The sequence below is a fragment of the Dendrobates tinctorius genome, unplaced genomic scaffold (assembly GCF_039654945.1).
Source record: "Dendrobates tinctorius isolate UK_male_01 unplaced genomic scaffold, ASM3965494v1 ptg000114l, whole genome shotgun sequence".
Taxonomy (NCBI): Eukaryota; Metazoa; Chordata; class Amphibia; order Anura; family Dendrobatidae; genus Dendrobates; species Dendrobates tinctorius.
Window position 1 is genome coordinate 15,079,152 of NW_027361782.1, and position 19,274 is coordinate 15,098,425.

Consider the following 19,274-nt stretch of genomic DNA (forward strand, 5'->3'; position numbering starts at 1 on the left):
ATTCATACGTGCACACATCACTCACTCCACATAGTCTGTAAATACAGTGTATCCTAGCGCATGGCCGAGCGGCCATGCGAACCTTCTATAGCCGTGAGCGTCCGGGACCTTCCTGGCTTCTCGAATGGGCCAATCCGAACAGGAGCAGGACCTGAGCACGTGACCTTTGATCTCCAATGGGAGATCACTCCACGGGCATGCTCAGTGGCTCGTCCCTGGAGAATCTCGCTGCTGAGCAGCATGTATTGCCATAGCTGTGCCAGAGGTGGCAGCAGCAAGCAAACCCACTGAGCTGGTCTGGGCAGAGCGCCTGGACCGACGAGTTTGCTGAGCAACCTCCTCTGCGGCTGGAGAGGAATGGGAGACCGCTGGAAGTAAGGCTCGGGATTCTCGCTGTGCAGTGACAGAAATCCGACGCCTAACATGGCCCCCCCTCTCTGAGCCTCACTCCGCTCAAATTCCGCAATGAGAAGTGGAGCGTGGATGTTCTCCACCGGCTCCCAGGTCCGAGCCTCTGGACCATGACCCTTCCAATCCACCAAATAAAACTTTTTGCCCCGCATCACCTTGCATCCCACGATGGCATTGACCTCAAACTTGTCAGACGACAGGTCTGATGTCCCGGCAAATGGCTCAGAAAACCGGGACATGTGAATCGGCTTATGGAGATACACATGAAACGTGTCCGAAATAGCCAAGTGTGGTGGAAGGGCCAGACGGTAGACCACAGGGTTAATCTGCTCGAGGACCTTGAAAGGGCCAATATAGCGGGTTCAAACTTAGTGGATTCCGCCCGCAGCCTGATGTTTCGAGCGGAGAGCCACACTAAGTCGACAGGGACGAAGGTCAGAGCAGGACGCCGACGAGTATCAGCGGAGGACCTCATTCTCTCCTTGGAGGCCCGGATAGCATCCTGCGTGCGATCCCAAATGTCACGTACCTCCACCGCCCAGTCTGCCACCCTAGAGTCGGTGGACGACACGAGCATGGGCACGGGAATGCGCGGATGCTGACCGTAATTTAGGAGGAATGGGGTCTGACCAGTGGAGTCGGCCACAGCGTTGTTCAAGGCGAACTCCGCCCACGGCAGCAAAGATGCCCAATCATCCTGCCTGGCCGAGACAAAATGTCGCAGGTATGTCACCAGGGTCTGGTTGGCTCTCTCAACCAACCCATTCATCTCGGGATGATAGGCCGAGGAGAGATTTAGCTCAATGCTGAGCAGAGAACAGAGATCTCTCCAGAACCGAGATGCAATCTGAGGACCCCGGTCGCTGACAGTCTTATCCGGCATGCCGTGTAGGCGGAAAACATGTTTAATAAACAACGCTGCCAGGCCCCGTGCCGAAGGTAGCCGAGAGAGTGGTACCAGATGCACCATCTTGGAGAAATGATCGGTGACCACCCAAATGACGGTGCTGCCACTGGACTTGGGCAGACCCACCACAAAGTCCATACCGACCATCTCCCAGGGCCTGTCCGCAACCGGCAGGGGATAGAGTAACCCAGCAGGCCGCTGCCAAGGGGACCGATTCTGGGCGCAAGAGACACATGCCTGAATATAGTCCTTGACGTCACGAGCCATATGCGGCCACCAGTACGTCCTCGCCAGGAGATCAGAGATTTGTTTGGTCCCAAAATGTCCCCCCACCCTGGACGAATGAGCCCAAAAGAGGACCTCCGGTCACAGATGGGCAGGAACAAAAGTCTTGCCCGGAGGTACCGACTCGAGAGCAACCGGAGCCACGGTCCTCAGACTCTCCAATGGAACTATCAGCCGAGGCTCCTCCTTCTCTGATGACACCACGGAGCGAGAAAGAGCATCGGCCCGGACGTTCTTCTCCCCGGAGAGAAAATGCAGGGTGAAGTGGAATCGGGAGAAGAACAAGGACCATCTGGCCTGGCGAGAATTCAGCCGCTGGGCAGTCTGTAGATAGACCAAATTTTTGTGGTCGGCGAACACCTGGAAAGGATGGCGAGCCCGCTCCAGGAGGTGTCTCCACTCTGAGAAGGCCAGCTTCATTGCTAGCAACTCCCTGTCCCCGATGGAATAATTCCTCTCCGCCGGTGTGAAGGACTTAGAGAAGAAGAAGCATGGGTGCTTCCGACCTTGCGAGTCCTTCTGGAACAGGACCGCTCCAGCACCGACGGAAGATGCATCCACCTCCAGAATGAAGGGCTTATCTACATCGGGGCAATGTAGAATGGGAGCGCTAGTGAAGTGGGATTTAATAGCGGCGAAGGCCTTGGAGACAGTTTCCGACCACAGTTTGGGGTTTGCACCCTTCTTGGTGAGGGCTACCAAGGGCGCTACCAAAGTTGAGAAATGGGTGATGAATTGGCGATAGTAATTTATGAACCCCATAAAGCGCTGCACCGCTTTTAGAGAATGGGGCTCCTGCCAATCCATCACCGCCTGTAGTTTGGCAGGATCCATGGCCAACCACTGGGCCGAGATGATATAGCCCAGGAAAGGCAAGGACTCCTGCTCAAACACACATTTCTCCAACTTGGCGTAAAGGGAGTTTGCCCGCAGGAGATCGAAAACTTTGCGAACATCTCTCCGGTGGGAATTTATATCTGGAGAGTAAATGAGAATATCGTCCAGATAGACTACTACCGAGGTGGTAAGCATATCCCAGAAGATATCGTTCACAAAGTCTTGGAAGACGGCTGGCGCATTACATAGCCCGAAGGGCATCACCAGGTATTCATAGTGCCCATATCTGGTGTTAAATGCCGTCTTCCATTCGTCCCGCTCACGGATGCGAATCAGGTTATAGGCTCCTTGCAGATCAAGCTTAGTAAACACTTTCGCTCCCCGTAGCCTATCGAACAGTTCCAATATCAGGGGTAGAGGATACTTGTTCTTAATGGTTATGGCGTTAAGACCCCTGTAATCGATGCACGGACGTAATTCTCCATTCTTCTTTTGGACAAAGAAGAATCCCGCTCCCGCCAGAGACACCAACTTCCTAATGAATCCTCTTGCCAGACTCTCCATGATATAATGGGGAGAGATAGGGGTAGACTCGACCCCGGGGAGGCTCAGCACCGGGCAAGAGGTCAATAGGACAGTCGTAAGGGCGGTGCGGCGGAAGGGTCTCCGCCGCCTTCTTGGAGAAAATGTCTGCATACTGCTGGTACGGCTTGGGAAGCGAGGAGAGATCTGCGGGAACCTCAGAGGTAGCGACCTGTACGCAGTCCCTCAGACACCTACCCTCACAGGACTTGCTCCAACCGAGGACCACTCTATGTGAGTAGAGTGAGCTCGTAAACAGGGAACTCCTAGGAGGACCTGGTCGATACCTTCGGGCATGACCAGAAGAGACAGCATCTCCTGATGGGAAGGAGACAGTGAGAGTCTCAGTGGAGCCGTCTGGTGGGTGATTTGGGACGGGAGTGTCGCACCATTCACCACTCTGATAGTGACTGGCTGAGGTAGCAGGACCAGGGGGATTGCGTGTTGTAGGGCGAAGGCAGATGACATGAAATTGCCCTCCGCTCCAGAGTCCACACAAACCTCCACCACCAGAGTGGAAGAATTAAATTCTAATGCCCCTTTAAACAGGAGCTTGGAGGAGAAAGTCGCTGTGTCTAGTAGGCCCCCTTCGATAACCACTAGACGGGAGTGTTTCCCGGGCGCTGTGGGCACTGGTTAGCTAGGTGCCCAGTCTGCCGACAACAGAAGCAGACTGAAGGTACCCGTGCGGACCGGGTCCTGGACCCCATGCGAGACACCTCCATGGCCTCTGGAGGCTCAGGCGGCTGACTGAGGGGTTCCAGCGGCCTAACAAAGTGTGGAGCCAATCTATATTGTTGGCGGGACTTGGGGTGCTCCAGCCCTCGCTCAGTGAAGTGAATGTTAATTCGGGTGGATACCATAATGAGCTCCTCCAAGGTGGTGGGCACCTCCCTGGTGACCAGGGCGTCTTTGACATGATCAGCCAGGCCTCTCCAGAAAATAGGTATGAGAACCTTATCTGGCCACTCAAGCTCTGAGGCCAGAGTTCTGAAGAGGATGGCATACTGACTGACCAGAGACGAACCCTGGGATAAGGGCCAGCAACTGCAGTGCGGTGTCATAGAATCATAGAATCGTAGAATTGGAAAGGACCTCCTGGGCCATCTGGTCCAACCCCCTGCTCAAAGCAGGATTCGCTAAATCATCCCAGTCAGATGTCTGTCCAGCCTCTGTTTGAAGACTTCCATTGAAGGAGAACTCACCACTTCTCGTGGCAGCTTGTTCCACTCATTGATCACTCTAACTGTCAAAAAGTTTTTTCTAATATCTAATCTGTGTCTCCTCCCATTCAGTTTCATCCCATTGCTTCTAGTCTTTCCTTTTAAACTAAACATTCCCAAATCCTGCAACCTTTCCTCATAAGACAGGGTTTGCAGACCGTCACCATTCTGGTCGCTCTTTTCTGAACTTGCTCCAGTTTGTTGATGTCTTTTTTAAAATGTGGTGCCCAAAACTGGACACAATATTCCAGATGAGGTCTGACCAAAGAGGAGTAGAGGGAAATAATGACTTCACGTGATCTAGACTGTATGCTTCTGTTAATACATCCTAGAATTGCATTTGCCTTTTTTGCTGCTGCATCACACTGTTGACTCATATTCAGTCTGTGATCTATTAGTATACCCAAGTCTTTTTCACATGTGCTGTTGCTTAGCCCTATTCCTCCCATTCTGTATATGCTTTTTTCATTTTTATTGCCCAGATGTAGTACTTTGCATTTTTCCCTGTTAAAAACCATTCTGTTAGTTGCTGCCCACTTCTCCAGTTTATTTATATCTTTTTGAATCCTCTCTCTCTCTTCTCTAGTATTAGCTATCCCTCCTAGCTTTGTGTCATCAGCAAATTTAATCAGTTTACCCTCAATTCCTTCATCTAAATCATTGATAAAGATGTTGAATCATTGATAAAGATGTGCGTGACCCGAGGCCCCAGGAACACCTGCTTCAAAGCGACCAGAAAATGAGTGGCACTCTGTACCAGGGGATCCCCACGCTCCCACAGTGGGGTGGCCCACTCCAAGGCCCTGCCCGACAGAAGGGAGATGATAAATCCCACCTTGGCCCGCTCAGAGTGAAATCATGTGGCCAGCAACTCCAGGTGAATGGAGCACTGACTCACGAAACCCCTGCATGAAGCACTATCACCCGAGAACTTTTCGGGCAGTGGGAGGCGAGACAAGGTCGGGGCAGGGTTAGCCCTGGAGACACAGGCGACAGCCTCTGTAGCTGCTTGAACAGCCACCGAAGTAACATCCGCAGCTGAGGTGGAACGCTCTAGCGCTGCCAACATACCCTCCAGCTGCTGGATGTATCTATGCAGTCGTTGTTCGTCCGCCATTATTAGCCAGACCCCGGCGATACGATAATGTTAGGGCTGGCGGAACGCACCAAATTATAAAATAAAAGTAGGTGCGTTCGCAGCCCGGGGTCCACCGTGCAGAGGTGGTACACTACTACGAAGTAACGGTGGAAGAATTTAGCGGTGTGAAACCAGTCACACGTGGGTTACATCACCCAATGTGAACAAGGGCGAACTCTGTTAATGCACAGAGCCGCACAACCGCTGAACGTAAATGCCGGAGCCTGTTAAGCTCACAGAGCCCGGCCGAAAGAGCGCACACTGTACGGCTACAGAACTCTACCCCAAGGACACAGGGTTAGAGTCCTTCTAGGCCCATTGAGCGCGCGGCGTCGCTCCCGCAAGCGCCGCTATAGACACTGGCTATGGAACACGTGCACTGAGGTGTGCCGAGTCCATGGTGAGGACTGATGCCTGACTCAACCTCTGACCTACCTACGCCTAAGCCTGGGCGCTAGGAGGCTAGGCTGCACAACACATGCGTACCAAGGGTAGGGGTTTCTCAATGAGTCATTCACCAGAGACATTCATACATGCATGCATCACTCACTCCACATAGTCTGTAAATACAGTCTATCCTAGCGCATGGCCGAGCGACCATGTGAACCTTTCATAGCCGCGAGCGTCCGGGACCTTCCTGGCGTCTCGAATGGGCCAATCCGAAGAGGAGCAGGACCTGAGCACGTGACCTTCGGTCTCCAATGGGAGATCACTCCACGGGCATACTCAGTGGCCCGACATGGGGAATTAGTCCCTGGAGAATCTCGCTGCTGAGCAGCATGTATTGCCATAGCTGTGCCAGAGGTGGCAGCAGCAAGCAAACCCACAGAGCTGGTCTGGGCAGAGCGCCTGGACCAACGAGTTTGCTGAGAAACCTCCTCTGCGGCTGGAGAGGAATGGGCGACCGCTGGAAGTAAGGCTAGCGACAGAAATCCGACACCTAACAGAATGACACCTGGCAGCAGTGTGATGTCCATTTCTCATTGTTATATGAAGCCTAGATTACAATGTATCACACCCGGCAGCAGAGTATCGTCCATCTCTCATTGTAACATGGCGCCTACATTACAATGTATCACACCCGACAGCAGAGTGACATCCATCTCACATTGTTACATGGCACCTACATTACAATGTATCAGACCCGGCAGCAGAGTGACATCCATCACTGAGTGTAACATGGCACTTAGATTACAATGTACCACACCTGGCAGCGGAGAAACATCCATCTCTCAGTGTTACATGGCACCTAGATTACAATGTAACACACCCGGCAGCAGAGTGTCGTCCATCTCTCATTGTTACATGGTGCGTACATTACAATGTATCACACCCGGCAGCAGAGTGTCGTCTATCTCTCATTGTTACATGGCGCCTACATTGCAATGTATCACACCCGGCAGCAGAGTGACGTCCATCTCTCAATATAACACGGCGCCTAGATTACAATGTATCACACCCGGCAGCAGAGTGATGTCCATCTCTCGTTACATGGTGCCTAAATTACAATGTATCACACCCGGCAGCAGAGTGACATCCATCACTCAGTGTAACATGGCACCTAGATTACAATGTATCACACCTGGCAGCAGAGTGACATCCATCACTCAGTGTAACATGGCACCTACATTACAACGTATCACACCCGGCAGCAGAGTGACGTCCATCTCTCAATATAACATGGCGTCTAGATTACAATGTATCACACCCGGCAGCAGATTGACATCCATCTCTCACTGTTACATGGCGCCTAGATTACAATGTATCACAACCGGCAGAAGAGTGGCATCCATCTCTCATTGATACATGGTGCCTACATTGCAATGTATCACACCTGGCAGCAGAGTGACGTCCATCACTCAGTGTAACATGGCACCTAGATTACAATGTATCACAACCGGCAGAAGAGTGGCATCCATCTCTCATTGATACATGGCGCCTACATTACAATATATCACACCCGGCAGCAGAGTGACCTCCATCTCTCAATATAACATGGCGCCTAGAATACAATTTATCACACCCGGCAGCTGAGTGTCGTCCATCTCTCATTGTTACATGGCGCCTACATTACAACGTATCACACCCGGCAGCAGAGTGACGTCCATCTCTCAATATAACATGGCGCCTAGAATACAATGTATCACACTCGGCAGCAGAGGGTCGTCCATCTCTCATTGTTACATGGTGCCTAGATTACAACGTATCACACCTGGCAGCAGAGTGACATCCATCACTCAGTGTAACATGGCACCTAGATTACAATGTATCACACCCGGCAGCAGAGTGACGTCCATCTCTCATTGTTACATGGCGCCTACATTACAGCGTATCACACCCGGCAGCAGAGTGACGTCCATCTCTCAATATAAGATGGCGCCTAGATTACAATGTATCACACTCGGAAGCAGAGTGTCGTCCATCTCTCATTGTTACATGGTGCCTAGATTACAATGTATCACACCCGGCAGCAGAGTGACGTCCATCACTCAGTGTAACATGGCACCTAGATTATAATGTATCACACCCGGCAGCAGAGTGTCGTCCATCTCTCATTGTTACATGGTGCCTAGATTACAATGTATCACACCCGGCAGCAGAGTGACATCCATCACTCAGTGTAACATGGCACCTAGATTATAATGTATCACACCCGGCGGCAGAGTGTCGTCAATCTCTCATTGTTACATGGCGCTTAGATTATAATGTGTCACACCCGGCAGCAGAGTGTCGTCCATCTCTCATTGTTACATGGCGCCTAGATTACAATGTATCACACCCGGCAGCAGAGTGTCGTCCATCTCTCATTGTTACATGGCGCCTACATTACAACGTATTACACCTGGCAGCAGAGTGACGTCCATCTCTCAATATAACATGGCGCCTAGATTATAATGTATCACACCCGGCAGCAGAGTGTCGTCCATCTCTCATCGTTACATGGTGCCTAGATTACAATTTATCACACCCGGCAGCAGAGTGACGTCCATCACTCAGTGTAACATGGCACCTAGATTATAATGTATCACACCAGGCAGCAGAGTGTCGTACATCTCACATTGTTACATTGCGCCTACATTACAATGTATCACACCAGGCAGCAGACTGTCGTACATCTCTCATTGTTACATGGCGCCTACATTACAATGTATCACTCCCTGCAGCAGAGTGACGTCCATCTCTCAATATAACATGGCGCCTAGATTACAATGTATCACACCCGGCAGCTGAGTGTCCTCCATCTCTCATTCTTACATGGCGCCTACATTACTATGTATCACACCTGGCAGGAGAGTGACGTCCATCTCTCATTGTTACATGGTGCCTTCATTACAATGTATCACACCCGGCAGCAGAGTATCTTCCATCTCTCATTGTTATATGGCGCCTACATTATAATATATCACGACTGGCAGCAGAGTGACTTCCATCTCTCATTGTTCCATGGCGTCTATATTACAATGTATCACACCCGGCAGCAAAGTGATGTCCATCTCTCATTGTTACATGGTGCCTACATTACAATGTATCACTCCCGGCAGCAGAGTGACATCCATCTCTCATTGTTACATGGCGCCTACATTACAATGTATCACACCCGGCAGCAGAGTCTCATCCATCTTTCATTGTTACCTGGCGCCTACATTAAAATGTATCACACCCTGCAGCAGAGTCACGTCCATCTCTCAATATAACATGGCGCCTATATTACAATGTATGACACCCGGCAGCTGAGTGTCCTCCATCTCTCATTCTTACATGGCGCCTAAATTACAATGTATCACACCCGGCAGCAGAGTATCTTCCATCTCTCATTGTTATATGGCGCCTACATTATAATATATCACAACCGGCAGCAGAGTCACGTCCATCTCTCAATATAACATGGCGCCTAGATTACAATGTATCACACCCGGCAGCAGAGTGACATCCATCTCTCATTGTTACATGGCGCCTACATTACAATGTATCACACCCGGCAGCAGAGTGTCGTCCATCTCTCATTGTTACATGGCGCCTACATTACAATGTATCACACCCGGCAGCAAAGTGATGTCCATCTCTCATTGTTACATGGTGCCTACATTACAATGTATCACTCCCGGCAGCAGAGTGACATCCATCTCTCATTGTTACATGGCGCCTACATTACAATGTATCACACCCAGCAGCAGAGTGACGTTCATCTCTCATTGTTATATGGCGCCTACATTATAATATATCACAACCGGCAGCAGAGTGTCGTCCATCTCTCATTGTTACCTGGCGCCTACATTACAATGTATCACACCCTGCAGCAGAGTGACGTCCATCTCTCAATATAACATGGCGCCTAGATTACAATGTATGACACCCGGCAGCTGAGTGTCCTCCATCCCTCATTCTTACATGGTGCCTACATTACAATGTATCACACCCGGCAGCAGAGTATCTTCCATCTCTCATTGTTATATGGCGCCTACATTATAATATATCACAATCGGCAGCAGAGCGACTTCCATCTCTCATTGTTACATGGCGCCTACATTACAATGTATCACACCCGGCTGCAGAGTGACATCCATCTCTCATTGTTACATGGCGCCTACAATACAATGTATCACACCCCGCAGCAGAGTGTCGTCCATCTCTCATTGTTACATGGCACCTACAATACAATGTATCACACGCGGCAGCATAGTGACGTCCATCTTTCATTGTTACATGGCTCCTATATTACAATGTGTCACACCCGGAAGCAAAGTGATGTCCATCTCTCATTGTTACATGGCGCCTACATTACAATGTATCACTCCCGGCAGCAGAGTGACTTCCATCTCTCATTGTTACATGGCATCTACATTACAATGTATCACACCCCGCAGCAGAGTGTCGTCCATCTCTCATTGTTACATGGCGCCTACATTACAATGTATCACACCCGGCAGCAGAATATCTTCCATCTCTCATTGTTATATGGCACCTACATTATAATATATCACAACCGGCAGCAGAGTGACTTCCATCTCTCATTGTTACATGGCGTCTATATTACAATATATCACACCCCGCAGCAGAGTGTCGTCCATCTCTCATTGTTACATGGCGCCTACATTACAATGTATCACACCCGGCAGCAGAGTGACGTCCATCTCTCAATATAACATGGCGCCTACATTACAATGTATGACACCCGGCAGCTGAGTGTCCTCCATCTCTCATTGTTACATGGCGCCTACATTACAATGTATCACATCCGGCAGCAGAGTATCTTCCATCTCTCATTGTTACATGGCGCCTACATTACAATGTATCACAAACGGCAGCAGAGTGTCGTCCATCTCTCATTGTTACATGGCGTCTACATTACAATGTATCACAACCCGCAGCAGAGTGTCGTCCATCTCTCATTGTTACATGGCACCTACATTACAATGTTTCACACCCGGCAGCAGAGTATCTTCCATCTCTCATTGTTATATGGCGCCTACATTATAATATATCACAACTGGCAGCAGAGTGACTTCCATCTCTCATTGTTACATGGCGTCTATATTACAATGTATCACACCCCGCAGCAGAGTGTCGTCCATCTCTCATTGTTACCTGGCGCCTACATTACAATGTATCACACCCTGCAGCAGAGTGACGTCCATCTCTCAATATAACATGGCGCCTAGATTACAATGTATGACACCCGGCACCTGAGTGTCCTCCATCTCTCATTCTTACATGGCGCCTACATTACAATGTATCACACCCGGCAGCAGAGTGTCGTCCATCTCTCATTGTTACATGGCGCCTACATTACAATGTATCACACCCAGCAGCAGAGTGTCGTCCATCTCTCATTGTTACATGGCGTCTACATTACAATGTATCACAACCCGCAGCAGAGTGTCGTCCATCTCTCATTGTTACATGGCACCTACATTACAATGTATCACACCCGGCAGCAGAGTATCTTCCATCTCTCATTGTTATATGGCGCCTACATTATAATATATCACAACTGGCAGCAGAGTGACTTCCATCTCTCATTGTTACATGGCGTCTATATTACAATGTATCACACCCCGCAGCAGAGTGTCGTCCATCTCTCATTGTTACATGACACCTACATTACAATGTATCACACCCGGCAGCAGAGTTTCGTCCATCTCTCATTGTTACCTGGCGCCTACATTACAATGTATCACACCCTGCAGCAGAGTGACGTCCATCTCTCAATATAACATGGCGCCTAGATTACAATGTATGACACCCGGCACCTGAGTGTCCTCCATCTCTCATTCTTACATGGCGCCTACATTACAATGTATCACACCCGGCAGCAGAGTGTCGTCCATCTCTCATTGTTACCTGGCACCTACATTACAATGTATCACACCCTGCAGCAGAGTCACGTCCATCTCTCAATATAACATGGCGCCTAGATTACAATGTATGACAACCGGCAGCTGAGTGTCCTCCATCTCTCATTCTTACATGGCGCCTACATTACAATGTATCACACCCGGCAGCAGAGTATCTTCCATCTCTCATTGTTATAAGGCGCCTACATTATATTATATCACAACCGGCAGCAGAGCGACTTCCATCTCTCATTGTTACATGGCGCCTACATTACAATGTATCACACCCGGCTGCAGAGTGACATCCATCTCTCATTGTTACATGGCGCCTACATTACAATGTATGACACCCGGCAGCAGAGTGTCGTCCATCTCTCATTGTTACATGGAGACTACATTACAATGTATCACACCCGGCAGCAGAGTATCTTCCATCTCTCATTGTTATATGGCGCCTACATTATAATATATCACAACCGGCAGCATAGTGACTTCCATCTCTCATTGTTACATGGCGTCTATATTACAATGTATCACACCCCGCAGCAGAGTGTCGTCCATCTCTCATTGTTACATGGCGCCTACATTACAATGTATCACACCCGGCAGCAGAGTGACATCCATCTCTCATTGTTACATGGCGCCTACATTACAATGTATCACACCCGGCAGCAGAGTATCTTCCATCTCTCATTGTTATATGGCGCCTACATTATAATATATCACAACCGGCAGCAGAGTGACTTCCATCTCTCATTGTTACATGGCGTCTATATTACAATGTATCACACCCCGCAGCAGAGTGTCCTCCATCTCTCATTGTTACATGGCGCCTACATTACAATGTATCACACCCGGCAGCAGAGTGACGTCCATCTCTCAATATAACATGGCGCCTAGATTACAATGAATGACACCCGGCAGCTGAGTGTCCTCCATCTCTCATTGTTACATGGCGCTTACATTACAATGTATCACACCCGGCAGCAGAGTATCTTCCATCTCTCATTGTTATATGGCGCCTACATTATAATATATCACAACCGGCAGCAGAGTGTCCTCCATCTCTCATTGTTACATGGCGCCTACATTACAATGTATCACACCCGGCAGCAGAGTGTCGTCCATCTCTCATTGTTACATGGCGCCTACATTACAATGTATCACACCCTGCAGCAGAGTATCTTCCATCTCTCATTGTTATATGGCGCCTACATTATAATATATCACAACCGGCAGCAGAGTGACTTCCATTTCTCATTGTTACATGGCATCTATATTACAATGTATCACACCCCGCAGCAGAGTGTCGTCCATCTCTCATTGTTACATGGCGCCTACATTACAATGTATCACACCCGGCAGCAGAGTGTCGTCCATCTCTCATTGTTACATGGCGCCTACATTACAATGTATCACACCCTGCAGCAGAGTATCTTCCATCTCTCATTGTTTCATGGCGCCTACATTATAATATATCACAACCGGCAGCAGAGTGACTTCCATCTCTCATTGTTACATGGCATCTACATTACAATGTATGACACCCAGCAGCTGAGTGTCCTCCATCTCTCATTCTTACATGGCACCTACATTACAATGTATCACACCCGGCAGAAGAGTGTCGTCCATCTCTCATTGTTACATGGCGCCTACATTACAATGTATCACACCCGGCAGCAGAGTGACGTCCATCTCTCAATATAACATGGCGCCTAGATTACAATGTATGACACCCGGCAGCTGAGTGTCCTCCATCTCTCATTGTTACATGGCGCCTACATTACAATGCATCACACCCGGCAGCAGAGTATCTTCCATCTCTCATTGTTATATGGCGCCTACATTATAATATATCACACACAACCGGCAGCAGAGTGACTTCCATCTCTCATTGTTACATGGCGCCTACATTACAATGTATCACACCCGGCAGCAGAGTGACATCCATCTCACATTGTTACATGGCGCCTACATTACAATGTATCACACCCGGTAGCAGAGTGTCCTCCATCTCTCGTTGTTACATGGCACCTACATTACAATGTATCACACCTGGCAGCAGAGTATCTTCCATCTCTCATTGTTATATGGCGCCTACATTATAATATATCACAATCGGCAGCAGAGTGACATCCATCTCTCATTGTTACATGGCGTCTACATTACAATGTATCACACCCCGCAGCAGAGTGACATCCATCTCTCAGTGTTACATGGCACCTAGATTACAATGTATCACACCCGGCAGCAGAGTGACTTCCATCTCTCATTGTTACATGGCGCCTACATTACAATGTATCACACCCGGCAGCAGAGTGTCGTCCATCTCTCATTGTTACATGGCGCCTACATTACAATATATCACACCCGGCAGCAGAGTTTCGTCCATCTCTCATTGTTATATGGCGCCTACATTATAATATATCACAACCGGCAACAGAGTGACTTCCATCTCTCATTGTTACATGGCATCTACATTACAATGTATGACACCCAGCAGCTGAGTGTCCTCCATCTCTCATTCTTACATGGCGCCTACATTACAATGTATCACACCCGGCAGCAGAGTGACATCCATCTCTCATTGTTACATGGCGCCTACATTACAATGTATCACACCCGGCAGCAGAGTATCTTCCATCTCTCATTGTTATATGGCGCCTACATTATAATATATCACAACTGGCAGCAGAGTGACTTCCATTTCTCATTGTTTCATGGCGCCTACATTACAATTTATCACACCCGGCAGCAGAGTGACATCCATCTCTCATTGTTACATGGCGCCTACATTACAATGTATCACACCCGGCAGCAGAGTGACGTCCATCTCTCAATATAACATGGCGCCTAGATTACAATGTATGACACCCGGCAGCTGAGAGTCCTCCATCTCTCATTGTTACATGGCGCCTACATGACAATGTATCACACCCGGCAGCAGAGTATCTTCCATCTCTCATTGTTACATGGCGCCTACATTACAATGTATCACACCCGGCAGCAGAGTGTCGTCCATTTCTCATTGTTACATGGCACCTACATTACAATGTATCACACCCGGCAGCAGAGTTTCGTCCATCTCTCATTGTTATATGGCGCCTACATTATAATATATCACAACCGGCAACAGAGTGACTTCCATCTCTCATTGTTACATGGCATCTACATTACAATGTATGACACCCAGCAGCTGAGTGTCCTCCATCTCTCATTCTTACATGGCGCCTACATTACAATGTATCACACCCGGCAGCAGAGTGACATCCATCTCTCATTGTTACATGGCGCCTACATTACAATGTATCACACCCGGCAGCAGAGTATCTTCCATCTCTCATTGTTATATGGCGCCTACATTATAATATATCACAACTGGCAGCAGAGTGACTTCCATTTCTCATTGTTTCATGGCGCCTACATTACAATTTATCACACCCGGCAGCAGAGTGACATCCATCTCTCATTGTTACATGGCGCCTACATTACAATGTATCACACCCGGCAGAAAAGTGTCGTCCATCTCTCATTGTTACATGGCGCCTACATTACAATGTATCACACCCGGCAGCAGAGTGACGTCCATCTCTCAATATAACATGGCGCATAGATTACAATGTATGACACCCGGCAGCTGAGTGTCCTCCATCTCTCATTGTTACATGGCGCCTACATTACAATGTATCACACCCGGCAGCAGAGTATCTTCCATCTCTCATTGTTATATGGCGCCTACATTATAATATATCACACACAACCGGCAGCAGAGTGACTTCCATCTCTCATTGTTACATGGCGCCTACATTACAATGTATCACACCCGGCAGCAGAGTGACATCCATCTCACATTGTTACATGGCGCCTACATTACAATGTATCACACCCGGCAGCAGAGTGTCCTCCATCTCTCGTTGTTACATGGCGCCTACATTACAATGTATCACACCTGGCAGCAGAGTATCTTCAATCTCTCATTGTTATATGGCGCCTACATTATAATATATCACAACCGGCAGCAGAGTGACATCCATCTCTCATTGTTACATGGCGTCTACATTACAATGTATCACACCCCGCAGCAGAGTGACATCCATCTCTCAGTGTTACATGGCACCTAGATTACAATGTATCACACCCGGCAGCAGAGTGACGTCCATCTCTCATTGTTACATTGCGCCTACATTACAATGTATCACACCCGGCAGCAGAGTGTCGTCCATCTCTCATTGTTACATGGCGCCTACATTACAATATATCACACCCCGCAGCAGAGTGTCGTCCATCTCTCATTGTTACATGGCACCTACATTACAATTTATCACCCCCGGCAGCAGAGTGACTTCCATCTCTCATTGTTACATGGCGCCTACATTACAATGTATCACACCCGGCAGCAGAATATCTTCCATCTCTCATTGTTATATGGCACCTACATTATAATATATCACAACCGGCAGCAGAGTGACTTCCATCTCTCATTGTTACATGGCGTCTATATTACAATATATCACATCCCGCAGCAGAGTGTCGTCCATCTCTCATTGTTACATGGCGCCTACATTACAATGTATCACACCCGGCAGCAGAGTGACGTCCATCTCTCAATATAACATGGCGCCTAGATTACAATGTATGACACCCGGCAGCTGAGTGTCCTCCATCTCTCATTGTTACATGGCGCCTACATGACAATGTATCACACCCGGCAGCAGAGTATCTTCCATCTCTCATTGTTACATGGCGCCTACATTACAATGTATCACACCCGGCAGCAGAGTGTCGTCCATCTCTCATTGTTACATGGCGTCTACATTACAATGTATCACACCCCGCAGCAGAGTGTCGTCCATCTCTCATTGTTACATGGCACCTACATTACAATGTATCACACCCGGCAGCAGAGTATCTTCCATCTCTCATTGTTATATGGCGCCTACATTATAATATATCACAACTGGCAGCAGAGTGACTTCCATCTCTCATTGTTACATGGCGTCTATATTACAATGTATCACACCCCGCAGCAGAGTGTCGTCCATCTCTCATTGTTACATGGCACCTACATTACAATGTATCACACCCGGCAGCAGAGTTTCGTCCATCTCTCATTGTTACCTGGCGCCTACATTACAATGTATCACACCCTGCAGCAGAGTGACGTCCATCTCTAAATATAACATGGCGCCTAGATTACAATGTATGACACCCGGCACCTGAGTGTCCTCCATCTCTCATTCTTACATGGCGCCTACATTACAATGTATCACACCCGGCAGCAGAGTGTCGTCCATCTCTCATTGTTACCTGGCACCTACATTACAATGTATCACACCCTGCAGCAGAGTCACGTCCATCTCTCAATATAACATGGCGCCTAGATTACAATGTATGACAACCGGCAGCAGAGTGTCCTCCATCTCTCATTCTTACATGGCGCCTACATTACAATGTATCACACCCGGCAGCAGAGTGTCGTCCATCTCTCATTGTTACATGGCGCCTACATTACAATGTATGACACCCGGCAGCAGAGTGTCGTCCATCTCTCATTGTTACATGGCGCCTACATTACAATGTATGACACCCGGCAGCAGAGTGTCGTCCATCTCTCATTGTTACATGGCGCCTACATTACAATGTATCACACCCGGCAGCAGAGTATCTTCCATCTCTCATTGTTATATGGCGCCTACATTATATTATATCACAACCGGCAGCAGAGCGACTTCCATCTCTCATTGTTACATGGCGCCTACATTACAATTTATCACACCCGGCAGCAGAGTGTCGTCCATCTCTCATTGTTACATGGCGCCTACATTACAATGTATGACACCCGGCAGCAGAGTGTCGTCCATCTCTCATTGTTACATGGCGCCTACATTACAATGTATGACACCCGGCAGCAGAGTGTCGTCCATCTCTCATTGTTACATGGCGCCTACATTACAATGTATCACACCCGGCAGCAGAGTATCTTCCATCTCTCATTGTTATATGGCGCCTACATTATAATATATCACAACTGGCAGCAGAGTGACTTCCATTTCTCATTGTTTCATGGCGCCTACATTACAATTTATCACACCCGGCAGCAGAGTGACATCCATCTCTCATTGTTACATGGCGCCTACATTACAATGTATCACACCCGGCAGAAAAGTGTCGTCCATCTCTCATTGTTACATGGCGCCTACATTACAATGTATCACACCCGGCAGCAGAGTGACGTCCATCTCTCATTGTTACATGGCGCCTACATTACAATGTATCACACCCGGCAGCAGAGTATCTTCCATCTCTCATTGTTATATGGCGCCTACATTATAATATATCACACACAACCGGCAGCAGAGTGACTTCCATCTCTCATTGTTACATGGCGCCTACATTACAATGTATCACACCCGGCAGCAGAGTGACATCCATCTCACATTGTTACATGGCGCCTACATTACAATGTATCACACCCGGCAGCAGAGTGTCCTCCATCTCTCGTTGTTACATGGCGCCTACATTACAATGTATCACACCTGGCAGCAGAGTATCTTCAATCTCTCATTGTTATATGGCGCCTACATTATAATATATCACAACCGGCAGCAGAGTGACATCCATCTCTCATTGTTACATGGCGTCTACATTACAATGTATCACACCCCGCAGCAGAGTGACATCCATCTCTCAGTGTTACATGGCACCTAGATTACAATGTATCACACCCGGCAGCAGAGTGACGTCCATCTCTCATTGTTACATTGCGCCTACATTACAATGTATCACACCCGGCAGCAGAGTGTCGTCCATCTCTCATTGTTACATGGCGCCTACATTACAATATATCACACCCCGCAGCAGAGTGTCGTCCATCTCTCATTGTTACATGGCACCTACATTACAATTTATCACCCCCGGCAGCAGAGTGACTTCCATCTCTCATTGTTACATGGCGCCTACATTACAATGTATCACACCCGGCAGCAGAATATCTTCCATCTCTCATTGTTATATGGCACCTACATTATAATATATCACAACCGGCAGCAGAGTGACTTCCATCTCTCATTGTTACATGGCGTCTATATTACAATATATCACATCCCGCAGCAGAGTGTCGTCCATCTCTCATTGTTACATGGCGCCTACATTACAATGTATCACACCCGGCAGCAGAGTGACGTCCATCTCTCAATATAACATGGCGCCTAGATTACAATGTATGACACCCGGCAGCTGAGTGTCCTCCATCTCTCATTGTTACATGGCGCCTACATGACAATGTATCACACCCGGCAGCAGAGTATCTTCCATCTCTCATTGTTACATGGCGCCTACATTACAATGTATCACACCCGGCAGCAGAGTGTCGTCCATCTCTCATTGTTACATGGCGTCTACATTACAATGTATCACACCCCGCAGCAGAGTGTCGTCCATCTCTCATTGTTACATGGCACCTACATTACAATGTATCACACCCGGCAGCAGAGTATCTTCCATCTCTCATTGTTATATGGCGCCTACATTATAATATATCACAACTGGCAGCAGAG

At 48.4% G+C, this 19,274-nt stretch overlaps 1 protein-coding gene across 2 annotated transcripts in view; it reads right to left on the reverse strand.

Annotated features, from left to right (window-relative positions):
* LOC141101061 (protocadherin-11 X-linked-like) overlaps nucleotides 1-19,274 on the reverse strand; it is a 1,762,603-nt gene that overhangs the window by 448,473 nt on the left and 1,294,856 nt on the right. The window lies entirely within an intron of this gene.